The following is a 27,307-nucleotide window of genomic DNA, read 5'->3' as shown; positions in this document are numbered from 1 at the left end:
ATTATTACCCGGGAATGTAGAGGACAATTTTATCATCTTCACAAGTGTAAAATTATAAGTGGCAGCCAGTATTCCACCAGCCTTCCTTCTCTCGTCTCCATCGCCTCCACATCCCCCTCTTCACCTCTTCATATTCTCTCTAACGAGGCTAATCATATACTCATAAAATTTCTAAGCGTGGGACGCATCAGTAAGCAGCCAAGACGCCAAAACTTGCTGTCTCTCTCCACCCAACCCACTCCTCGCTCTCCCTCTCCTCATAGTCCAATATTACACTTTATGAACATCCTCAATACGGTGACGTATTTTAGCATTTTATTTATTCATTTATTCTTTGTTAACGCAAGCAATATTTGGTGACTCAGAAAACCTTTCTCATATTGAACAGGATGACAAGTCTGCACCTAACTGTCTCACTTCCAAAAATGTACGCCGAGCTGTAAAAAGGAGCCTGGAGATAGCAAGATGGATATAGAAAATACGTCATTGGACTGAAGGGATAATACCTTCGAGAGCAGGCAAGATTTTTCCTTTACCATCATCATCATCATCATCATGCACATAAAGACAGAGAAACAAATATCTTCCCGAAGTTTTGAGGAATACATATTGGAAATGTGGAACCATGTGAAACATGCACTGGTAGGGATAGGGTTTTTATTGTATTTCGCCAGTTGTATATTCTTTTCAGATAAACCAGGGAAGATGGAGGTTTCTTTGCCTACACAGTACATCACAGCACATGTGACGAGTAGGTGTACATCAGCGTTTCAGTTTAGGGAAGACCTCTTATAATGATGGTGTTAGATACAGTCACCAGTAGATTTTTAAGTACGATTTCCTCTCTCTCTCTCTCTCTCTCTCTCTCTCTCTCTCTCTCTCTCTCTCTCTCTCTCTCTCTCTCTCTCTCTCTCTCTCTCTCCGTCGCCCTTCTATCGTTACGTGTGACTTTCCATTAACTTTCAGGACCCAACTAATTATCAACCAGAAAAATGTCCATGTAATTTCCTTGCAAGCTCTTAATTATGTTGGAATGAATATTTCATTCTGTTCCTTGCCCATAGTCCTTCATGCTTTTGTTACTCTAATGGAAGTGATGGGCCTATTCTTATGTGACTTTTCTACTGCCCAACATAGACACACATAGGTATTCATAACGCATGATCTCATAAACAGTCCATGATGCTCTAGTGAGATTTCTTCCACGTTCTTAACAACACTCTCTTAGCTGTTATTCTTATCAGATGCAGGTCTAACCAATTGGTCACTGATGAATCGATTTTCTATCACAAGAAAAAGAACAAAATAATAGCAGAGGTACATTTAGTCTCTAATATTTTCCTGTCGTGGACGCACTACATCGATTTTACTCTAACTTGTCCCAGATTTTCTACCTTTAGCAGCTCATTTCACGTAGCTCAGTGGCAGAAAAAAACAGTACTACAGTTCCATATCCTTTCCAAAGTACGTCCTCTTGACTAACATCATATTCAACTATTAATCCATTGTTACAACTCAGCACTCAACTTGGAGGGATGGCAGTTTAGGCCAGTTTAGAGTGAAAGGGGTATAGTATGTATTAACAACAAGAGAGAAGAACACTACATCAATTTACGATTAAAAAAACAGTGTACTTTAAATCTTCATTTTCACCTTCCCGGCGAGAAGAAGTAGGAATAAATATTGAACCAACTGAACATCGTGGCACACAGGAATTTAAGCGGGGTGGATCAAGCTTCCTTAGAGTCAGTTACATGAATATTGACCACGTTTCCAATTTCCTAGTGTCATCATCAGATCCATCGTCCAGTCAAATTTTTAAAACTAATTTCGAGCGTACATGAACTAAATTCTGCTACTAAGGTTGTCCTCTGTTTAGTAGGAACAATGAAAGGTTTGTGCTTATTAATTCATTTAGGTGATTTAATCGAATGCTGAGATGGCGATAAAGAAAGAAGAAATGCTGGCTGATAGGGTATTGCTTGCCCACCACATTTTTTTTTTTCTAATTTGGAATCTCCTGGAGAGCGGTGTATTAAGAACTACACGATTTTTTTTAAATGCATGTCGAAGGTCTGGTGGAGAGAGAGAGAGAGAGAGAGAGAGAGAGAGACGCCAAGTAAATTTATATGATATCCCTCCAAAACACCAGATTCGAAACTGCGATATCAATATTACGAAGTTGGTGGAATGCCCTCTGTTCTGTTCCCACTGAAGGTAGGGGTAGATGGTTACAAGTGATATAATACGTGATGATGGTGGCTGATGCCCTCATTTCTCTTTTGCCCTCCGGCAAGCTTTGTTTCATGTATTGCCTCCTTCTTCATAATATTCCATCCTTCATTAAGTTCCCCTGCTCCAACCTCACTCATGTCTTCCTCTTCCCACTTCCCCATTACTATATCATTTATTTCAGTCTTTGCTTTGCATATAGTTTCCCTCTCTCTCTCTCTCTCTCTCTCTCTCTCTCTCTCTCTCTCTCTCTCTCTCAGTCGTATGAGTTCAGTTTTCCTTCCTGATTTGTCATTAACTTTTCATCAAAAGAGTCCTGGCACCATTTCGAAACTTTCAGAAGCTAATGACCTCTTGGTAAGCGATAAATGAGAGAGAGAGAGAGAGAGAGAGAGAGAGAGAGAGAGAGAGAGAATTGAGTAGGTTGAAATCCATTACTTCGGAACTTTTTTGTAATGCAGTTAGTGATCAGGACTTCATTCTCTCTCTCTCTCTCTCTCTCTCTCTCTCTCTCTCTCTCTCTCTCTCTCTCTCTCTCTCTCTCTCTTATCGTTCTGCAGTTCTTTTCTTAGCTTTTCATATCATCTTCATTATTCTAACTGCACATGATCCAGGCAATAAATATAGTGAGTAACTTCCCTATTAAAGCTATTGAACCTCTCCTCTCCACCTGACACGTAAACAATCTATACAAATCATATATTTCAGTGTTAGTTCTCCCCTCCTCCACCGCCCTGGCCATGTGCTCCTAGATCATCTCCCCTTCCTCCTTGTCATTATCCTCACCTTTGATCTCTCCTGGTTTCTCCAGTACCTTGTGTCATTCTTAGGAGGCTCTTACTTCTCCCCCTAGTGCGTCTTCTTGGCCCGTATTCTCATCGGCTAAGAAGGCTCCTTAGCATCTCTTCCTCAGCTTTTTATTTTTGGTTACGGCTGGAAAATACTCTTTTATGCGTTATTTATGCAGAGTGTGACGATATTAGAAGAATTTATACAGCAAAAAATAAGAGAGTAGGATGTAATAAGAAAAGGGAATGTCAGGAATGGTGTTAGTTAGCTTCCTTAACCGACGACAATACATGCCAGTGACCGTAGCCGCACTTGGTAGCTTTGGTGGCAGAGGACAGAGATGGCTCAAGCTGATGGTAATATCCTCTTTTCACCATAACTAGGCCCAGATTTACGACCTTTGGTACTTTATTTCACGCAGAAGACAGTACTGCGGGTCTACATCCTTTCCATATCACTTCTTCATGATTAGCACCATATTCTAGTGTTAATCCATTATTATAACTGAGCGCTGAAGATGGAGTGACGGTAATTTTAGGCCACTTTAGAGTAAAAGGAGTAGAGTCGCGGTGTCAGAATATTGATCAATCAAATGGCGATGAGAGGAACATTTTTATCCCAGTACCGTGAACTTTTTTTATAAACTTGTCATTGACTTTTCTTTCAATGTTATTTTTGTGGGACAAATTCACGTAACCTCGCCATCCATCTATTCATTAGTCTACATCACAGGGTATTCCGGTAGGGCTTGGGACTAGGTAAACTAGTCGACATGTTTTAGATGAGGTTAAATAGTCACACGCCCTTGAATGACATTATGTGACCAATAAGCTCCAGTTTTTCCGTGGATCTGAAATCTTTATGTATCACATCTGCTTGAAGTGGCCGAACACACCAAACCACCAGGCGTCCTTCTTGCTGGTTATATAATTGGCATCCAATGTAGTAGATGATTTTCCGGAGTACAGGCAACCTTTTGTCCTGTCTTTAAGTGCAAAGTCATCTTAAGGTCGCACTACAGCAAGCAGGTGGATGGTTGGTCCCATATGAGAGTGCAAACCCCCAATTATCTTTAGCCAACCCAACCTAAAGCTGAAGTTGATTGAATCAATAAAAAATAACGATTTACAGAAATGTTCTAGATATTTGAACAAATAAAAACCTTTACCTCTTTATTATACATACTGTACTTCCTCTGATCATGTAAATTTCTTGTAATCCCGAAGGTTATCTTCTTTCTATCTATATACCTAGGCTGCTTCCCCCATGGAAAGGGAGGTAGCTGAGACAGGACGACACACTCCCAATTTACTCATCCACTCGAACACATTCATTCGCATCTTAGCCCCAAAGGAGAGAAGAGACAGATCCTCGCTGCACCACACGGCACGAGGGTCAACTGCGCAGTGCAATCAGTGACATCCGCAGCAGGGCCCAACAGCAGAGCTGGTTTACCCCTGCCACATCATAATAGACCCATTCCTTTACCCTCACCTGACTTGATCAGCTGATCAGACAAAATGCGGGAGAATATCCCCTCAGGGCTGCGTCATCATTTATTTATTCACAATTTCTTTCCGTTCATTTCTATCACGCACAGCCACTCTTCCTTGGTCTACAGTCATCTCTCTCGCATCCAGCGCTCTCTTCACACTGTCCATTCATCCTATTCGTGTTCTTCCTTTCAGCCTTACACCTCTCATCAGATCTAGTCATCTTTTTCACCAATCGCTCATTATCCATTCTCTCCATATGCCCAAACCATCGCAAAACCCTCTGCTCAACTCTACCAGCCATCTCCCGAACAACTCCAGTTCTCCTTCGCACTTCATCATTTCCCACTCGATCTACAGTATACGCGTCACTCCACACATACTCCTCAGACACCTCATCTCCATTACATTCAAACTTTTCCTCTCTGCCACACCCATATTCCATGTTTCACCCCCATATAATGCAATCGGTACAAGAACACCCTCATACAGCCTTCTCTTTACATCCACTCTAAGCAAACATCTAAACACTTTTTTCATTCCTCCCAGCACCTTTCCTACTTCATTCATTCTAAACTTCACTTCTGAATCTATTCTTCCATCCACAGCAACATGTGACCCTAGATATTTAAAACACTCTACCTCCTCAAGCAACTTACCATTCAAAACTATATTCATCCTCAACCCCTTACATTTCATCACTTTACTCTTATTCTCATTTACTTTCAATTTCCTCCTTTCACACACCCTTCTAAACTCCTCTTCAAACTGTCTCAATCTCTCCTCTGAATCAGCCACCAGTGCAGTATCATATGCAAACAGCAGCTGCTTCACATTCCACTCTGTGCCACCAACATTCACCAGACTCAGACCTCCACCTATCACTCTTGCATTCGCCTCCCTTACAACACCATCCATATAAATATTAAACAACCAAGGCGACATCACACATCCCTGCCACAGCCCCACTCTCACAGGAAACCAATAACTCACAGTATTTCCCACTCTTACACACGCTCTGCTATTTATAAAAAAAAAAACTTTTCATTCCATTTAGTACCCTACCATCAAGTCCATACAATCTTAAAACAATCCACAAAGCCTCACTATCAGTTTTAACATACGCTCTCTTTAAATCTATGAACGCCCAAAACACATCCTTACCTTTCGCCAAATACTTTTCACACACCTGTCTCATAGCAAACACCTGATCCACGCATCCTCTCCCTGTCCTAAAGCCACACTGCTCATCACCAATCACTCCCTCTGAACCCTCTCTAACTCTCTTAATTAACACTCTACCATACACCTTACCTACAACACTCAACAGACTTATACCCCTAAAGCTAGTACATTCATACTGATCAACTTTACCTTTATACAACGGGACCACACAAGGACTTGCCCAGTCAATTGGCACCATACCCTGCACAAAGCACACATTCAACAATCTTACTAACCAGTCATCAATAGTCGCTCCACCACCTTTCAGACATTCCACAGCACACCCATCCATACCTGCAGCTTTCCCTGTTTTCATCTCTTTTACTGCTTCCTGCAGTTCCTCCTTTGTGATCAAAGAATCATTCAATTATCCCAACACATTTATTCCTTGCACCCTTCCATCCGCCACAATCTCAGTCTCCCTTTCCTCCTTTGCATTTAACAATCTATCAAAGTACTCTGCCCATCTCTTCCTTACTGCATCCATCTCAGTAAACATCCTTCCATCCTCTGCTTTTACTCGTTCTTCCTTCCCAGACTCTCCCTTTTGCACCCTTTTCACCTGCTTCCAAAACATTTTCTTATCCTGTTGAACATTCTCTGTCAACCGCCTACCTTACCTCTCATCTGCTGCCACTTTAGCAACACGCACAGCTCTTCTCGCCCTATTCCTCTTTTCCTTATACCTCTCATATGACACCTCATCCTTCCTCTGCAGCCACACTTCATATGCACGTCTCTTTTCAGCCACAGCCATACTTACTTCCTCGCACCACCATTCACTTCCTTTTCTTACACCACCACCCATTCGTCTCACGCTACATATCTCTTCTGCATGCCCCACCACAGCACTCTTAAACAACTGCCATTCCTCCTCCACACTGCCATTTTCCTGATCTTTCACTGCGTTCCACTCATCATTCAATTTCCCCTGATTCTCTGTAATTTTCTCTCTTTTATCCAACTCACTTACTTTCAAAACCTCCGTGCCACACCTAACCCTCCTAGCTCTTACCCATCTCTTACCTACTCTTAACTTTCCCACCACCAGGTAGTAGTCAGACATACCTCCACCCTCCCCTCTCAGAACTCTCACATCCAACGATCTTCCTTTTACATTCCTGGACACAACCACATAGTCCATCAAAGCTCTATCAACAACCCTTCCACCCTTCTGTCTCATCCATGTATACTTATAAAAATTTTTCTTCTCAAACAAGGTACTTCCAATCACCATCTCTCGCTCAACGCACATCCCTATCATTCGTTCCCCATTTTCATTTCTTCCAGGCACACCATGCATACCAACTACACCTTGAACTGCTACATTTCCCACTCTAGCATTCAGATCTCCCATCATTACCACATTCACATTCGCTCCAAAACTCTGCAGACACTCATCAACATCATTCCAGAAAGACTCCCTCTCTTCTTCATCCCTTTCACTACTAGGCCCATATGCACTCACAAACACCCACAACTCACGTTCAAATTTCGCTTTCACCCACATCAGTCTCGATGACACCTCCTTCCATTCAATCACACTCTGCTGCACTTCCGGACTCACTAACAAGGCCACACCTTCTCTTGTCCTTCCTCTATCAACACCTGACAATCTTCCATTCACACTTCCACACTTAGACTCACCCTTCCCTTTCATCTTTGTTTCACTCAGAGCTAACACATCCAAACTTTCTTCTCACAATCATTCTCACAATCTCCTCCCGTTTAGCCTCAATCGTACTACATCCACGCACATTCATAGACCCAATCTTCAGGGTACGGGGATAACTCAGTCCCTCATCCCTTTCTCTGGCCTGTCTCTTTTTAGGAACTAAAAAAACAGAAGAGGGGGTCGCTAGTCCCCTCACTCCGCCCCTTTTAGTCTCCTTTTGCAATACGCAATGTAGGAAAAGTGAGGAGACCTTAAATACACGTACATATTATAATGAAACAGATAATTATACGCGAGCACATGGAACTGAATGTTCCATAGCCATATATATGCAGGTAAAAAATAGAAGCTGAAACATCGCATAAAACACTGGTATCTCTTCCTCATTAGCACCAGAGGGAGACAGACCAGAAAGAAAATGAATACGAAGGGAAAAGAAACGACAAATTTGTTCACCTCTCTCCGCCTCCTTCGTCCGGATGGCGCCAGAAATGAAGTAATCAGGGAAAGACTGTCTTTCTGGGACAGGACAGCATCAATGAAAATGTGGGTAGAACAGAGAGATGTGGTAGCATGGTAGGGCATTGTGAGGTCTGTGGTGTGGTCGGACAGGTGTTGTTGTAGTACGGTAAGTGTTGTTGCGGTGGGAAGCGGCAGTTGGGATTTGGGTCAGGTACCTGTAGCATGTTATTCAAGAGGTGGTTGTTGGGTTTTGGACCATTTAGCCTTTTCAGTCCGAGATGTCACTCTTAAGCTGGATAAAATCATCTGGTGGTAGTCCAGGATTCTAAAGAAATTAAGAACTTCAGTTCCTTGTTGGATCTGTAATATTTACTTGATAGCCTTTGGGGTGAGAATGGTCTCTCTCATGATTCACCCATAATGTCGTCGCTAATTAAATACTTTGTAGGCACTGACACTTAGACCCATGGTGATACACCGTATGTCATGGAAAATATATATATATATATATATATATATATATATATATATATATATATATATATATATATATATATGTATATTGTGTGTGTGTGTGTGTGTGTGTCTAAAACTCCTTATCCGTAGTATTTTCAAAGTAATACTTGCAGAAGGCTTATTTACAAAATGCAGCTTCAGCATATACCCTTTGTGTATAAACTTTCTATAAAAATAAGAGTCATTGATCTTGTGCAACTAAGGCCTGCGTACGAGATTAAAGTGTACTTTGGGAGCATCTCTCCTCAGCAGCACCGCCTCTGAGTACACTCGAGAACTCTGAAAAGTACAACCTAAGACCTCAATGAAAATTCTCAAGGTGAAAAGGTCCTGCCTCCTCAAGTACAATTACCAAGATCTGGTGCTGTTTGTCACTTCATTTTCACTTAATGGATACGAGATTGCGATCTTGGGTTCATTTATTGTGAACGTCAACTCTTATAACTGCGTAGGAATGTGGGGGAAACACTGATCGTGGGTGTAGCCGTAGTTGTGTTTTGGTTGTCGCACTAGAAATCTTGCCGCTGTAAAGATGAGAGTGGGTGATGGGATGTGTCGAATGGGGATTTGTCATTGAACCTTCGCATACTTCTCATTACTGATTGACTGATGTGTGTGTGTGTGTGTGTGTGTGTGACTCAAGTGTCAGTTCCCCTGGCCTATCTCTAGCCATGTCCTCCACTTCTTTCTCGCCAGAGGGGTAAAGAAACTAGTGATTGTGATAATGCAGGACTCACCAAGCGTTTGTTAGGGTGATCAGGACTTTACTCTTCAGTTAATATGACTGTCGCGTTAACCCCAATTTCTTGAGATGAGGGGATGGGGGATCAACTACTGTCCATGTATTGCCATGTATTACACGATAACTGCTACGGGAGGAAGATGGTACCTATAAATATTTCCTTATTTCAGTGGCGTACATATAAAGTCCCATATTCCCATCGGTACCTAATGCCTTTTCCCTTGCGATTTATTGTTCATACTTCACCTTACTGCTATCTTGTATGTTGTTTTTGTCTTATAAACACCTACAAGGAAGTCAAAAGTAGCACACAAGGGATTATTAATGAGCTATATAAAAATAAACCAGTAAGGAAAAGGTGTTAAGACAGCTTCCTTAACTGACGAGAATACTGGCCATGGAGAGTTGAGTGTCCAGCAGAGTAGTACCTTCCACGGCACAACAGAAGGAAATGCTCTCCAGTTATACCATGTTCCCAGGGAAAGAAGGAATGCACCCGTAAATCTCACCAACCCATGTGAATATTGAAGGTTAGCACAGGATGATGATAATGATGATGCGCTGAACACTGTTTTCTCCTGCTTCCATGTCTCTGTTTTCTTATCATAAAAGCAACATATTTTTTACCCCAACCTTCTAAATTTAATAGACCTTCAGCACTATTATGAGACTTTCATTATGCCTATGAAATTAGTTCGTCGTGCTCAATTCATTTGCCTGGACAAGAATGTTTGGAGCAGGGCAGGAAGGCTAATGGAATGAAATACGTGGGAAGGGGAAAAGATGTGTGTGTTGTGTGTGTGTGTGTGTGTGTGTGTGTGTGTGTGTGTGTGTGTGTGTGTGTGTGTGTGTGTGTGTGTGTGTGTGTGTGTGTGTGTGTGTGTGTGTGTGTGTGTGTGTGAGAGAGAGAGAGAGAGAGAGAGAGAGATTGGAGGAGGAAAAAGATGGAGTGAGAGAGAGAGGCATGAAGAGGAAAAGGATTGAATGAGAGATGCAAAAAGAGGAAAAGAACGGAATGAGAGTGGTAGGTGTAGGAAAAGAATGGAGGGAGAGAGGTAGGAAGAGGAAAAGGATGGAGTGTGAAAGGATGGAGTGTGAAAGAGGAAAAGGATGGAGTGTGAAAGGATGGAGTGTGAAAGAGGAAAAGGATGGAGTGGGAGACGTAGGAAAAGATGGAGTGTGAGAAGTAGCAGAGGAAAAGAGCGGAGAGAGGTAGTAAGGGAAAGAGAATGGAGTAGGAGAAGTAGGAAGAGGAAAATGATTGAATGAGAAAGTTAAGTAGCGGAAAGGGATGGAGTGAGAGAGGAAAGAGGAGGAAAAGGACGGAGTGTGAGACGTAGGAAAAGGAAAAAACTGGAGCGGGAGAGGCAGGTGGAAGAAAAGACGGAGTGGGAAAGGTAGGAAGAACTAGAGGATGGAGTGACAGAGGAAGGAAGAGGAAAAGGATGGAATAGAAGGGAGATAGGGAGGTCAAGGATGGAATGAGAGAAGCAGGAGAAGGAAGTGATGGAGTGGGGGTAGGATGTAGGTCAATGTGATGTCTGTCACTTGCCATTAGAGGCGGCGCCCTGAGAGAGGTTGTGTCGTGTTGATGAGTCTTGAAACAACTTTGGTCCTGAACGTCAGGGAAGTTTGTGGATTTTGTTGGTGGCAGTGGGAGTGGCAGTGGGAGTAACAGAGGGATTGGCAGTAGGCATAACAGTGGAAATGGCAGTGGGAGTAACAGTAGGAGTGGCAGTGGGAGCAACAGTAGGAGTAGCAGTGGGAGCAATAGTACGAGTGGCAGTGGGAGTAACTGTAGGAGTGGTAGTGGAAGTAACAATAGGATTGGCAATGGGAGTAATAGTAGGAGTGGCAGTGGGAGTGGGGGTGGCAGTGGGAGTGGCAGTGGCAGTAGGAGTAACAGCAAGATTGGCAGTAGAAGAAACATTGGGAATAACAGCGTATCCGAATGTCTCCTGCAATCCTCATTCAGTTCCTTACCGACTCTACGCTTACTCTACTGTAATCTGATCTATAATGCCATCTTGATCGTGAATGCTGGGTTGTAACGAGAGATCAACATTAAAATATGATGCTAGTCATGAAGAAGCGCTATGAAAAGGAATTAGAACCGTAGAATTGTTTTCTTTTCCCAGTGAACTACGTGAAATTGGCTACAGAACGGTGAAATTTTGGGCCACGTTAAATTAATAAGATTATAGATCAAGCCATACCGTTTTCAATCGATTTATACTCCCTTCTCATGCTGCGCCGGTGCTTGAATGGTGTGAGGCGCCCGTCAGGGTGATGATATAACGTTAACTCGCCGATTTGAGTCCTTGAGAGCTGGAAGAAGGTTTTCCCATCATGTTATAGTACCTGTAACGTGGATTGGTTACGAGTTCTTAATATTCTTGAGTAACTAATTTTGAGGGTGAAGTGCTTGAAAGGGTACAAAAAAGAAGAAAGGTTGCTGGTTCCTTGAAAGCAGTATTAACAAACAGGGGAGTGAGCATGGAAGTGAGAAAGTTACTACATGACAGTATTGTGATACTAACTCTAACTTAGGGAAGTGAAGCCTGGACCTTGTTGGAGGGACACAAGGAAAGAGTGAGAGCAGTGGAAATCAGTTATTTGAGAGGAGCATGTGGAGTCACAGACAGACTGACAAATGAGTAAGTGAAGGAGTGTTGTGGTGTGGATGTGGATGTGATAGAAAGCGTCAGGAGAAATACACTGAGGTAGTTTGGCCATATGGAGAGCGAGAGACTGACGAGGAGAGTGTATGTGAGGGAGGTGGAGGGGGGGAGAGGGAGGGGGAGGCCAAGGATGAGATGGATTGATGGAGTGGAGAAGTACAGTATATGAGAGATGGGGGTGTGAGCTGGGAGCAGGGCAGTGAAATGGCGGGGGGCGGGGAACAAGGCGACATGAAGGCGATTTGTTTGTGGTCACCCCTTGCGGGATTAGGGCGTCTGGCAATAGACAGATAGGCAGAATTGGTTTGACTTCGAACTTGCATTTATTGTTAGGTGTGACAGGGAACTCTCTCTCTCTCTCTCTCTCTCTCTCCATCACTCGTCGTCTTCAGTATTTCCCTATTTCCTCCATCAATTCCTTTGTTTACAACCTACTCACAGTATTCTCAAAATACTCGTCCAAACCCTTCCCCTCCTGAGAGTCCCTCTCCACTCAACACCACCTTAATTTAGCAGGGAGAAATGGGAGTAAAGGATGGAAGTCCGGCAGGGAAAATTGAACAAGGGGATATTAAGAACGATTACAGATTGCCAGCCTTCCCAGTGGAATGCAAGATGGTCTCCACTCTGTTGAAAAAAAAATGACATTTTTGTTCAAATTTGTATGATGATTAATGCACATAAGAAGAATTGGGTTTAAATGTTTATGGTTTGACGTTTTGCACTAAATCCTCTTAATAATAATAATAATAATAATAATAATGATGATAATAATAATAATAATAATAATAGTGACTGAGAATTGATCCATGAAATGATTGTGCCAAATCTGATGCAAACTGGTGGAGAAGTAAAGGACTGACACTAAGTTGAAAAAGTGTTTGGAAGTAGAAGGAGAAGAAGAGAAATAAAGAAAAGAAGCGAAAGAAAGGAAAGAAGAGAGAGAAAGAAGAATAAGAAAGAATGAAAAAGAAATAAAGAAATGGAGAAAAAGAAAGAAGATAAATAAAGAAGAAAAGAAAGTAAGACAGAAAGTAGACAAAGATAAATAAAGAAAAAAAGAAAGAAAGAGTAAAGAGAGAGAACGGAAAAATGAAAGAAAGAAAGAAGTCCAATCAAGAAACAACAAAGAAGAAAAAGAAAGTAGAGAAAGATACAGAAAGAGAAAAATGAAAGAAAGAAAGAATACCAAGAAAGAAACAAAAAAGAAGGAAGAGAAAGTAGGCAAAAAGAACAAGAGAAAATGAAAGAAAGAAGACCAAGAAAGAAAGGAAGAGAAAGAAAGCAGAGAAAGATAACTTGAAAGTAAAATGAAAGAAATAAGCAGGACAGAAAGAAAGACAAAAGGAAGAGAAAGAAGGAAATGACGATAAAGAAAGAAAAAAGAAAGAAGGAAAGATAAGAAAGAAAGGAAAAGAGAAAGAAAGAATAAAAAAGAAAGAAAGAATGAGACAAAGAAAGGAAGAAAGGAGAAAATAAAGAATGTGTGTGTGTGTGTGTGTGTGTGTGTGTGTGTGTGTGTGTGTGTGTGTGTGTGTGTGTGTGTGTGTGTGAACAAATAGCTCAAATCTTTTTTATCCGAGTTATATCAAACTTGGTGGATGGGTTCAGGATTAGCCAATGATGTAAGGATTCTGTTCTGAGAACAATCAAAGATCAGGGTCACAGGGCAAGGTCTAAACTTGTCAGCATCTGTTGTGTTTGTCTACATTAATATTTTTAGGCAGAGAAAGAGTAATTAAATCCTGCAATCCTAGGATTAATTTGTTCTTTCTTGGATAAGCTGAACACAAACAAATGATAGGCATATTCATACATCGTTCACTGCGAGATGCCTGGACAATCGAGTGTAGTTTTAAGGTATTTATTTAAGTACATTTGTTGAATACACACACACACACACACACACACACACACACACACACACACTTTCTTCCTGAGTTTTTCTTCTTCTTTGATCTTTTTATCCATCTCTTATCATGCCTCCTCTCCCTCTCCCTTCCCTGCCACCATAATTGCCTCTCCACTTCCCCTCTGTTTACCATATCGTTTGCGGTGACAAATTATCGCAATCTTCATTTAAATTTGTCATTGGTGTACGTTTCTCCTCTGCAATGTATTAAGTGAGAGACTGATATTAATTGCGAAAGGTATTAGCACATATTACGAAAGTTGTTTTCTTCTCTCCATTTGTATATATTTTTTTCCAATTCTATTTTTTGTGTTCTCTGCTAATCTTGAAAACGTCACCTTTGGGTACAAAAAATAAAATATAAACCCACTGTGCCGCCAAACTGAAGTATTATATGGAGTTTCTTTTTAATCTAGTTGCTACGAGAAGTAATCCAAAAAAATAAACAAGAATATGAACAAGAAGGAGCCTGGTCCCCATCAATGGGCCTAAGGGTCGAACATTTGACTTTGCCCTGTGACCTTGACATTCAGCTGACTGCCCTTAAAATCGAATTACTTCATTTTTGCCTAACCCTTAACACTTCCACCAAAATAGGTCCAAAACGTATCAGAGCTGTTTCAGTTGACTTGTCCCTGTGACCTTGACCCCTGACTTTACCCTGTGATAGTAACCTTTGGTTTATTGTTCTCAAAACTAAATCCCACTGACCTTTCCCTATCATGGACCCTTCCACAAACTTTGGTCAAAATTTGATTAAAACCGAAACTGGCCTTGTCATGTGACCGTGATCTTGACCTATTGCTTTAAAAATAACCTGTCAGTTCCTTGGCTGATCTTCAACATATTCACCAGATTTGGTTAAAATCAGATATATATATATATATATATATATATATATATATATATATATATAAATGTTATTTTAACACACATACAGTAGCCGAAGTTCAAGCTTGGCCTGCGACCTTGGCCTTTGACGGATTGTTCTCAAAATCTCTTCCATTCGCTCTTGCCTTAACGTCAACCTTTCTTCCAAGGTTAGTAAATCAAATAATAAGAAACTATTAAATTGACTTTGCTAGGTGGTCTGTGACATCTTGTTCAAAAAAAAAAAAAAATCTACTTTTTAGTCGTCTCTCAACTCTTATCCATAGTTTAGCTAAACTCTGATAAAAGATTTCCGAGTCATTTTGTACACACACACACACACACACACACACACACACACACACACACACACACACACAAGGGAGCAAAGCATACTGTAATACCCGATCTTGCTTCCACATTGCAAGTTTACTAAAATCGTCTGTGTGGTAAGAATTACACGTACCGTAATGAAGTAAAATTCATAAGCTTTCACCCCTTTAGGCATTATTTTCTCTCTTTTGTCACTTTAACTTCCATCTTTACTCCGGTTCTATTTTTCATTTATTTATACGCCCTCTTGCTTGTGCTCCCTGCCTTCCTCCCTCCTTTTCAGTCTTCCGTCTCCCTTCTTTCAATATTTCCCTTGTTCACTGATTTATATTTCTTTCTCCTCCTCTCTCCTCTTTCCCCTGGTAGCCTTTCCACCAATGTCATTTCTCCTGCTCACATATGCTACTTGTCTTTCATTGGCTGTCTTCAGTCCCCATCCTTTATGTTGCCTTTTTTATCAGTGACTCTTTCCTCGAGTTTCTTCCTTCTCAGCCTACCTACCTGTCAGTCAGTCTATCTATCTAACTGTCTTTCTGTTTGTGTGTGTGTGTGTGTGTGTGTGTGTGTGTGTGTGTGTGTGTGTGTGTGTGTGTGTGTGTGTGTGTTCCAGAACTTGCTTCATTAACTTCAGGAAATTCTATGGCTGACTTCGAGTAAAAAATACTAAATAAATATAGGTTCAATTCTGAACCGATCTGGATCTGCAGCTAGTGATGACGTAATGGATTCGTTTTGAGGGAGACCATTTTTGCTCATAAGGTCATTATGACTAACACTGAAAAGGGTGAAACCTGAACCTATGCTGATACAGCATATTACCCCCTCAAAAACAGCCCTAAAATCATCTCCATATATATATATATCGCAAATTGACTGTCGACCTACGTACACAATTGTATGGAAAAGTTGTCCGTCTTTGGTTTGTGTTTCCATCTCTACCAAGTGAATTTGGGGGGCAAGAAATAACTGGCTACTCCTCTGGTGTTGGCGGGAGGTGGTGAAACACTCAGCACATCAGTGCTTACCCAGAAGCGAGAGTGGGAGTATATGTTCCCGTCTCTCAGAGCTTGCACCTCCCTCTTTTTTTTTTTTTTTTTATATATGCATTACTGTTTGCCCTGTTATTTTCCTAGAATCGAGTTGTAATACCTGAAAAGTACTGCTCAAGGGATGAGAGGGTCCGTATCATTGCATGGAGGCAGGATAATGTCCCTATCAACACGATTTGTGAAAGTACAGGACGCACAAAGTCGAGCATCATGAAGATTCTTGCTGCAGCACATGGCCTGCCACCTAATGTCGTACCAACACAAAATAGTTAGCTTGAACTATTTATAAACCTGTTTATGAGTTTCATTAAATTGAAGCACAAAATTGATTGTTTAGGTAAAAGTGATGTTCATATTTAATAAAATTATTTTAACTACCTAATCCTTTCGTACTAAGGTAGTTTAATTTTTTTTAGAAGATAGAAACCGACCTGGCTCACGCCGGTCTGAACTCAAATCATGTAAAATTTTAAAAGTCGAACAGACTTTCTTTCATAACTGCTGCATTATGTAGTGATTTTAATTCAACATCGAGGTCGCAAACTTTTCTTTCGATGGGAACTCTCAAGAAAAATGACGCTGTTATCCCTAAAGTAACTTAGTCTTTTAATCTTTAGAAAGGATCAATTTATTATCAAAAATCTTTGTTTAGAAGTAAAAACAGTTAGTTTATTTATATCTTTGTTGCCCCAACAAAACATTTTTTCAGTATTTTTCATTACACTAACAAATTGGCTTAATACTAAATGTGATGTAAAGATTTATAGGGTCTTATCGTCTTTCTAAAATATTAAAGCCTTTTCACTTTAAAGTTAAATTCAATTTTTTTTGTTAAGACAGTATATATCTCGTTCGACCTTTCATACGAGCCTTTAATTAAAAGACTAATGATTATGCTACCTTCGCACGGTCAGTAATACCGCGGCCCTTTAATAATTCAGTGGGCAGGCCAGACTGTGTAAATCTTCACAAAGACATGTTTTTGTTAAACAGGCGGAAATAATATTTGCCGAGTTCCTTAAATAAATTTTTAATATTTAAAAGATTTTATTTATAATAAAAAAATATTTTAACATATAAATTTTACTAATGATTTCATAGTAGCTAAACAAGTTAAGTTGAAGTTAATTTTCTAATACTTGATAAAAAGAACCTGTAAAATTTAAAATATTTTGTTATATTGGTTGAAAAACCTGGAAAAGATGGCTACTTTTAAGCCAACTTTTATAAGTATCTATTTATTGGTTCTATGATTTTTCATTTTGGAAGAAAAAGCTCTACCCTAATCTTCTTAGTTGCATAGCTAAATAGCTGAGCACGTAAATTAAATTTATTTCTTAGAAAACCAGATATAAAAGCTCGATTGGCATATCACCTCTAATGTTAAGTTTAAAATTTTATTGCTACAAAAACTTTCTCTTAAAATTAGCTATCTTTTTTTCGGGATGATTATTTATAGATCTAATTTTGAAAACCTGTTATACACAAGATACAATTTCTTATATTTACTTTTAAGAATTTTAAGTGTTATTTCTACTTTCTTTCACAATACTTTTTACTTTCACTATATTGATATTTCGATAAAATCTACTATTTAGAAAAGTGCAAAATTAGTTTTCTTAGAATGTTAACGTTCTCATAACAAAAGTAAGATTACTGATTTCAAGATAACCTAGACCATAGGTACTCTTCTCGGTGTAAACGAGCTGCTTATTTCAAGCTCTATCTTGCTTTCCAGGTACACTTTCCAGTACACCTACTATGTTATGACTTATCTCATCTTAGGTTAATGAAAGCGACGGGCGATATGTGCACATTTTAGAGCTAAAATCAGGTTGTCTTATTAAAGCAAACCTTACTTTTAAGTCCACCTTCAAAATTTGTATTCTGAAATTTGTTCGTGATAATATAAATTTTATTGTAACCCATCTTAGCCTATATATTTGCTGCACTTTGATCTATTATTTTAATGTAATTATTTCAATAACTTGTTCTGTAAAAGTTATCTCAATGACGGTATACAAACTATATAACATAGGTAAGATTTTTCGTGGTTTATCGTTTAAAAGACAGGTTCCCCTAATTAGACTAAAATACCGCCAAATTCTTTGAATTTAGAGCACATAGCTGTTACTAATCAGATATAAATTTTTCTTAAAGGTATAGGAAGGTATCTAATCCTTGTTTATTTCCTTTATTTGTTAACTTATTAATTGAGATGGGTTGATTTATTTATCTTTGAAAAATTGATTTCACCCTTTATAAAATTAAAAAAATCATTGTTTGCTGGCATAAGAGTTAAATATCGATTTGTATTCACTCTGCCTTCTAGTATAACCGCGACTGCTGGCACAAGATTTAGCCGGAGATAATTCCATTTACTTTTTCCAGTTTTCACTGATATGAAAATAATACACACTGAGATCTACTAAAGCTTGGAGTTTTGAACTTGTTAGCCTGGGAGTACTGGAGTTTTCATATGTTATTAATTGAAAAGCGAATATTTAAAGCAAGAATCAAACTTATATTTATATTGGTGAAATAAATGGCGCTCGATTGTGTATAACTTAAAAACGTGAAAAGTAAATTTTTAAACATAGTAAATTTTTTCTTAATTCTCCGTTGTTATATATATACATCAAACTAAAACTTAGATACAAGATTATACAAAAATCTAGGTAAACACAAACAGCACTCTACACATCTCTCCTCCCAAATAGCCCCCAGCCGCCAGCTTCATTCCGAGCAGACTTCGAGTACCTAGTGCCAATGTATGAGAAGTCCTATCTTGATCTTATAAGGCACTGACTCATGCGGCCATATCCTTGATGGAACGGGGTTCGGCTGCGCCTAAGAGGCTCTCCCGCATGTGCTGAAAGCACTTATGCTCATAGAGCCTCAGGAGCCTCACCTCAAGATCCCCCTCACAATTTTTATTCTAAAATGGGTCTAATGCCACTCGTTAACTCAGTATACTCAGGAGGTCTGAGTCAAGTCTCTCTCATGAATATATAGTGGCCCTTTATTTAACAGATTAGGGTATTGGAAAGCCTGGTTTGATCTTACCTGATTTTGCTTTTTAGTTGAAATAAAGCGTTATATTACTATAATTTTTTACAATGTATTTGATCAAGAAGGAAAGCGAATTTAAAAATTTTTCTAAAAAGATTGTTCTGGCATGAGAGGGGGTTGGAACAAAAAAATAATAAAATATTTTGTGGAGCTCAAAATTTCTTCTAGATTGGAATTGCTATAAAGTTTCTGTTGTCAGTTTGACTACAATTTGAAAAAGAGACTATATTAGGTAAAGTAAAATTTAGTTTTCCAATACTCTAATCTGTTAAATAAAGGGCCACTATATATTCATGAGAGAGACTTGACTCAGACCTCCTGGATGTACTGAGCTAATGAGTGGCATTAGACCCATTTTAGAATAAAAATTATGGGGCCGATCTTGAGGTGATGGCTCATGAGGACCCTGGGAACACTGCCGTTGAGAGCGTGTGTGAAAGGGTACTCAAGCGTAGCCGAACCCCGTTCCATCAAGGATATGGCCGCATCAAGCTCTTCTATATAAGGACCTAACCCCATTCGATATGTATGTTTATTTGACCCTAGATTGTGTATATATCATAATTTAGATAAGCAGGACCGACGGTGGAGTGTTCTTTGCCCAGCTCTTTTACAGTTGTATATGGCTGTCGCTCTACATTACCTTTATTTTCCTGTATAAGCTAGTACATAAGGCGATTTGATATATATAACTATAACAAGGTGATATTTGAGGGTGTGTTTACTGTGTTAAGAATTTTACTTTCTATGAAAAATTTAGTGGGGCTGGGGGGAGACTGTATATTGAGAGCTGGTAAACTCCTATTTGGATTGGAGCTAATAATTTTGTGTAAGAGAAGTAAACGGAGTTTAACCGCTTTAAGTAGAGGTTAGAAGCCTCTCTTCTGACTTAAATCTCTGTGGTTAAGCTAGTCCAGGAGGACATCTTTTGAGTGCAAATCAAAAATTTTTACTAAACTATAGCCTAGAGTAGGGTTAGTGTGTTATCTTCATTCAAGTGCTCCTTGGGCTCATTCGTAGTAAAGGCCTAGGAGGAGGATTAAAATGAAGAATAGTCCTACTATTCTTCAGGAGTAGACATTAGAAATTTCTAAGATGTAGGCGACTGGGAGGATTAAAGTGATTTCTACGTCAAAAATTAGAAAGATAACAGCAATTAGGAAGAATCGTAGGGAGAAGGGTAAACGGGCGGATCCCTTGGGGTCAAAGCCACATTCATATGGTGAGTTTTTTTCTCGGTCTATAATTGTTTTTTTTGGCTAAAATGGAAGCCAGGAGTATAACAACACATCTGATTAAGAGAGTTAGGATTGTAATAAATGATAAAATGATCATTGTTTTTTCTAGAAGTTTCTAGTCCTCGTGATTGGAAGTCACGTATACTGTGTATACTAAAAAAACGTGTTCTAAGAGGAAATCTAATTTCCATGATAAGAGCTTAAATCTTAGGCATTTATCTGCCATTTTAGAATGAAGTGGCCGAAATTTGAAGATATTAGACTGTAAATCTAAAGGTGAGCGATTGCTCTTTCATTAATTTGCAAGGTTTAAAAGGTTTTTACTTTTATTGAAAGCTTTGAAGGTTTTTAGTTTAACTTAAAACCTTAAGTTGGATTGAATATATGGTAGGGAATTTCACCTTATCTTAGAAGATCAAAACTTCTTGTGCTTATACACTAACATATATGTTAAATCTCAGTGAATACTCACATTTTTAGATTTACAATCTAACGTCTTAACAATTCCACTATGAGATTTATAATGCAACGGTGGTTTTTTTCAACAAATCATAAGGATATTGGAACTTTATATTTTGTCTTGAGGGCTTGGGCTGGAATGGTCGGGACTTCTTTAAGATTGGTAATTCGGGCTGAATTGGGTCAGCCGGGAAGCTTGATTGGGGATGATCAGATTTATAATGTAGTAGTAACTGCTCATGCTTTTATTATAATTTTCTTTATAGTTATGCCTATTATAATTGGTGGTTTTGGAAATTGATTGGTTCCTTTAATGTTAGGTGCACCGGATATGGCATTTCCTCGTATGAATAATATGAGGTTTTGATTGTTGCCTCCTTCTTTGACTTTGCTTTTAATGAGGGGAATGGTAGAGAGTGGAGTTGGTACAGGTTGGACTGTGTATCCTCCATTGTCTGCGGCTATTGCTCATGCTGGGGCATCTGTTGATTTGGGAATTTTTTCTTTGCATTTGGCCGGGGTCTCTTCTATTTTAGGTGCTATTAATTTTATGACTACTGTTATTAATATGCGTCCGCGGGGTATGACGATGGCTCGTATGCCTTTGTTTGCTTGGTCAGTGTTTATTACGGCTATTTTGCTTCTAATTTCTCTGCCTGTTTTAGCTGGTGCGATTACTATATTATTAACAGATCGTAATTTGAACACTTCTTTTTTTGATCCGGCTGGAGGGGGCGATCCTGTTCTTTATCAGCATTTGTTTTGATTCTTTGGGCATCCTGAGGTTTATATTTTAATTTTACCTGCGTTTGGGATGATTTCACATATTGTTAGTCAGGAGTCTGGGAAAAAAGAGGCTTTTGGGAGGTTAGGTATGATTTACGCTATGTTAGCTATTGGGATTCTTGGTTTTGTAGTGTGAGCTCATCATATGTTTACTGTGGGGATGGATGTGGATACTCGAGCGTATTTTACGTCAGCAACAATGATTATTGCGGTTCCTACCGGAATTAAAATTTTTAGGTGATTGGGAACTCTTCATGGAACGCAGATTAACTATAGACCTTCTATGTGTTGGGGATTAGGATTTATTTTTTTATTTACAGTAGGAGGATTAACGGGGGTTGTGTTAGCTAATTCTTCAATTGATATTATTTTACATGATACTTATTATGTTGTGGCGCATTTCCATTATGTGCTTTCCATGGGTGCGGTCTTTGGGATTTTTGCTGGATTGGCACACTGGTACCCTTTGTTTACTGGGTTAGCATTAAATCCTAAGTGGTTGAAGATTCATTTTTGTACTATGTTTTTAGGAGTTAATATCACTTTTTTCCCTCAGCATTTCTTAGGGTTGAATGGGATGCCTCGGCGGTATTCTGATTATCCGGATGCTTATACGGCTTGAAATGTTTTATCATCACTCGGGTCTATGATTTCTTTAGTGGCTGTGTTGGGATTCATTATTATTATTTGAGAGAGAATAGTGTCTTATCGTGTAGTCGTGTTTTCGATGTATTTTCCTACTTCTATTGAGTGAAAACACGCTCACCCTCCTGCAGATCATAGATATATGGAAATTCCTTTAGTTTCTAATTTCTAAAATGGCAGATCAATGCACTAGGTTTAGGACCTATGAATGAGAATGTTATTCTCTTTTAGAACTAATTAATGGCAACTTGAGGGTATATAGGATTGCAAGACAGGGCTTCACCTCTTATGGAGCAGTTAATTTTTTTTCATGATCATGCGATAGTGGTTTTAATTCTTATTACAACTCTTGTGGGATATATAATGGCTAGGTTATTTTTTAATAGGTTTATTAATCGTTTTCTGTTAGAGAATCAGACAATTGAAGTGATTTGAACTGTTTTGTCTGCTTTGATTTTAATTTTTATTGCTTTACCTTCGCTGCGGCTTCTTTATTTGTTGGATGAGGTTAATAATCCAAGTGTGACTTTAAAGTCTATTGGGCATCAGTGGTATTGAAGTTATGAGTATTCAGATTTTTCTCAGTTGGAGTTCGATTCGTTTATGGTTCCTACTGAGGAGTTAGGAGAGGCTGGATTTCGGCTTTTGGATGTTGATAATCGAGCTGTGTTGCCTTTCAATACTCAGATTCGGGTGCTGGTAAGGGCGGCTGATGTTATTCATTCTTGAACTGTTCCTGCTTTAGGGGTGAAAGTTGATGCTATTCCTGGTCGTTTAAATCAGATTAGTTTTTTAATTTCTCGCCCAGGTTTGTTTTATGGCCAGTGTTCGGAAATTTGTGGAGCTAATCATAGTTTTATGCCTATTGTGGTAGAAAGAGTTTCTGTTAAGTCTTTTTTGTCATGAGTTACATCTTCTGATGAAGCTTAGGTTGAATTTCACCAGATGACTGAAGTTTAAGTGTAGGTCTTTTAAACCTGTTATAGTATAATTACTTCTGGTGAGCAAAGTAAAAAGATAAGCTAAGATAAAGCTGATGGGTTCATATCCCATTTATGGGTATATTTCCCTCTTTTTAGTGGTTAAAAGTGGTGTAGTTCTTAGTGAGGTTGACGCTGATAATGTCAATTTTGTAATTTAGACGTTACCTACACCTGCGAAAGAAGTAGTTAATTAATTTATGTTAATTGAAAGGTTTTCTCTTTTGAATTTATTTTTCTTATCCTAATTTGTTGTTTTTTTCTACTTTAGTTTCGGGAACTTTGCTTTCTATTTCATCTTGTTCGTGATTTAGGGCTTGAGTTGGGTTGGAGTTGAATTTGCTGTCATTTGTTCCTCTTATAATTACTAAAAGTAACCAGTATTCTTCGGAGGCGGCTTTGAAGTATTTTTTAATTCAGAGTTTGGGCTCTTCTTTGATTATTTTTTCAGCTTCTTTTATATTAATTTATTTTGGAGTTGCTTCTGTTATTTTATTTTGTGCCTTAATTTTAAAGTTAGGGGGTGCTCCTTTCCATTTTTGGTTTCCTCAAGTTATGGGTGGTTTGCTTTGGCCTCGGGCTATAATTTTAATGAGGGTTCAAAAAGTTGCTCCTTTGTTTTTATTATGTTATTTGGCTAGGGTGAGGATGATGGAAGTGTATTTTTCTGTGGCTAGGATGTTGTCGGCAGTTGTAGGTGCGGTAGGTGGTATTAATCAGACCTCTTTGCATAAGGTGTTGGCTTTTTCTTCAATTAATCATATTGGTTGGATGCTTTCTTCTATTTTGGTAAGAGAAGTGACTATAGGTGTTTATTTTTTGTTTTATTCTGTGATTTCTTTATCTATTGTTGTTCTTTTCCATTATAAGCAAGCTTTCCATTTTAATCATCTTCTGACTTATAATTTTCCTGCTGAGGTGAAGATGTTAGTATTTTTTTCTTTGTTGTCGTTAGGGGGTCTTCCTCCTTTTACTGGGTTTGTTCCTAAGTGGTTAGTTATTCAAGAGTTGGCAGGGGCAGGTAATTTTGTTTTGCTGGTTGTGCTTCTTGGGTCTGCTCTTGTGACTTTGTATTTTTATCTTCGAGTATCAATTATGTCTTTGACCATTAGGACTCCTAAGTTGGTAATTTCTTTTGTGGATCAGCAGGGATTTAAGTGGGTTATGCCGTATTGCATGTTTGTTAATTTTTTTGGACTTTTAATTCCGTTTGTGATCATAATTGTTTGGTTGATTAGTTAAAAAATAACATAAGTTTGTCAGGCTTAAGTTATCCTGTGAGGATATCATCCGATCCCTCAGATGGCTCCTATTTTGTGGCTGAATTTAGTTATCATGTTTTTAATTACGTTTATTGTTTTCATTGTAATGAATTATTATATTAGAGTTCCAAAAAAATTGAATCAAGATCGGGGGAGATTGGGATTGTAGAAAAGATCTGAAAGTGATAGCAAGGTTATTTTCTATTTTTGAACCTTCCTCTGGTTTAATGGAGTTGGAATTAAATTGACTTTCTACTTTTTGGGGGTTGATATTTTTGCCTTATATTTATTGGGTTTCTCCTTCTCGGTGGTCTGTTGTGTGATATAAGTTAAATATAGCCTTGCATCAAGAGTTTAGGAATATTCTTGGGCCTAAATTACAAAGCAGAACTATTATTTTTGTTTCTCTGTTTTCGTTTATTGTTTTTAATAATTTCTTGGGTCTCTTGCCTTATGTTTTTACTAGATCTAGGCATTTAGTTATGACTTTAGGGTTAGCTCTTCCCCTTTGGTTGACTTTTATGATTTATGGTTGGTTTAATCATACTCAGCATATGTTTGCTCATTTAGTTCCTCAGGGAACGCCTGTAGTTTTAATACCTTTTATGGTACTAATTGAGAGTATTAGAAATATTATTCGGCCTGGGACTCTGGCGGTTCGGTTGATGGCTAATATGATGGCTGGCCATTTGTTGTTGACTCTTTTAGGGGGGACTGGCCCTTCACTAACTTCTTACTTTTTAGTTCTTTTATTTGTTGCTCAGGTTTTACTTCTTTTGCTTGAATTTGCTGTTGCAGTTATTCAATCTTATGTTTTTGCCGTTTTAAGAACTATGTTTGCGAGAGAAATTAACTAATGGCATCATCACATGGACATCATGCTTATCATTTGGTAGAAATACGAGTAAGACCGTGGCCTTTAACTGGGTCTATTAGAGCGATAATATTAACTACTGGGTTAGTTAAATGATTTCATCAGTTTAATATAGACCTTCTTGTTTTGAGGTTTGTTGCTGTTATTTTGACTATAATTCAGTGGTGACGGGATGTAGTACGTGAAAGGACTTATCAAGGGTTACATACTAGAGTTGTGGTTGCTGGATTGCGGTGGGGGATGATTTTGTTTATTGTCTCGGAAGTTTTCTTCTTTTTTTCGTTTTTTTGGGCCTTTTTTCATAGAAGGTTGGCTCCTGCTGTGGAAATTGGTATGACTTGGCCGCCTAAGGGAATTATTCCGTTTAATCCGTTTCAAATTCCTCTTTTGAATACTATTATTCTTTTGTCTTCAGGAGCTACAGTGACTTGGGCCCATCACGCTATTATAGGGTCTAATCATAATGAAGCTCTTCAGAGTCTTGGTATTACTGTGTTTTTAGGTGTTTATTTTACGGCTCTTCAGGCTTTTGAGTATTTTGAGGCTCCGTTTACTATTGCTGACTCGGTTTTTGGATCTTGTTTTTTTTTGTAGCTACAGGTTTCCATGGTTTACACGTGATTATTGGTACTACTTTTTTGATGGTATGTTTGTATCGTCTTTATATGTGTCATTTTTCTCCGACTCACCATTTTGGTTTTGAGGCTGCTGCATGATATTGGCATTTTGTTGATGTAGTTTGATTGTTCCTTTACATTTTTATTTATTGATGAGGTGGATAAAAAATAAGTAAGTAGATTAGAAAGCGAAGTTTTGCACTTAGTTTCGGCCTAAGCTTTGACTATGTAGTCTCTAATTTTGATAGAAGCCAAAGGAGAGGCTAATCACTGTTAATGATTGAATTGAAGTTACCTTCCTATCAAGAGAAGAGCTTCTGTGGTGTAAGTATAACACGATACGTTTTCGCTGTATAGTTAAAATATTTTTTTTAGAAGCTAATCACTTTTAGTTGGATTCATCTCTTTCGCAACTTCAACGCGATATTCTTCAAATAAATTATAAAAGTAAATATTAAAGAATGAGAGTATAAGAGTTAAAATAAGGAAGATTTTTATAAAGGATTTAAAGTTTCTATCACTAATTATTTGATGTAGTTTGGACGAGTTTATTAATGTTTGGAAGATTCCTTGGCCTCCTCTGATTTCGGATCATCCCTTATCGATTATTTTGGAGTAGTTTAGGCCTAGATTAAGGCTAGATTTTGATAGGTTGAAGGTAGATAGGAATGTTAGGAATCATATAGAACCTGAAAATACTACTAGAGGATAGAGATTGAGTGAGTTTAGTTTAAAGTTTACGTTTATAATATTGAGTAGATAGCTTATTAGTCCCCCGAGGATTCTGATTGTTAGTACTAGGTTTTTTATAAGGGGAGAAAGGCAAATAATGTAGGATTCTGGAAAGATTAGCCAAGATAATAGTGCTCCCCTGAGAATTGCCCCTCTTCTAAGAGCTAGTATAGGTGAAGTTATGATGGAGGATGAGTCGTCAATGGAGGTGGAAAGAAGAGGACGACTTCCAGGGGTACAGATACGCTTCTGAAGAGGGAAGTAACCAAGAATCCTCGACTGACAGCAGCAGAACTGAAGAGAATGCATCCTCAGCTGTTACAAGACTTCTCAATTCGAACTATCCAACACCTCTTGCAAAAGGAGCTGGGTTTGCCAAGCCACACTGCAGCCAAGAAACCGCTTCTAACTGACTGCATGAAGACGAAGCACATACAGTTTGGCAAGGAGCATGCACATTGAACATGGGATGAGTGGAGAAAAGTTATGTTTTCCGATGAAAGCACATTTCAAGTGTTCCAGGTGCTTTCTGCCAAGGTTCGTCTCCCTGCCTCCCGTAGTCGATATGATCCTGCTTACACGGTGCCGACTGTTAAGTACCCACAGTCAGTAATGGTATGGGGGTATTTCTCAGGTGAAATGGGAAGAGGAGGCCTCTACTTTC

The 27,307-nt window shown here is 38.8% G+C and overlaps 3 pseudogenes; 2 read left to right on the top strand and 1 right to left on the bottom strand.

The window, feature by feature from the left end:
* Nucleotides 1–17,713: 17,713 nt before the first annotated feature.
* LOC145399561 (small subunit ribosomal RNA) lies at nt 17,714–18,117 on the bottom strand (annotated as a pseudogene).
* Nucleotides 18,118–23,836: 5,719 nt separating this feature from the next.
* On the top strand, nt 23,837–25,277 carry LOC145399541 (ATP synthase subunit a pseudogene; annotated as a pseudogene).
* The window catches only part of LOC145399539 (cytochrome c oxidase subunit 3-like), a 43,503-nt pseudogene continuing 41,472 nt past the window's right edge, over nt 25,277–27,307 (top strand).

This window comes from Coenobita brevimanus, chromosome 49 (genome assembly GCF_032717465.1).
Source record: "Coenobita brevimanus isolate Jiangsu-jjx chromosome 49, ASM3271746v2, whole genome shotgun sequence".
NCBI lineage: Eukaryota > Metazoa > Arthropoda > Malacostraca > Decapoda > Coenobitidae > Coenobita > Coenobita brevimanus.
Note: the sequence above shows the minus strand (reverse complement) of the source record. Positions and strands in the feature narration are given on the sequence as shown.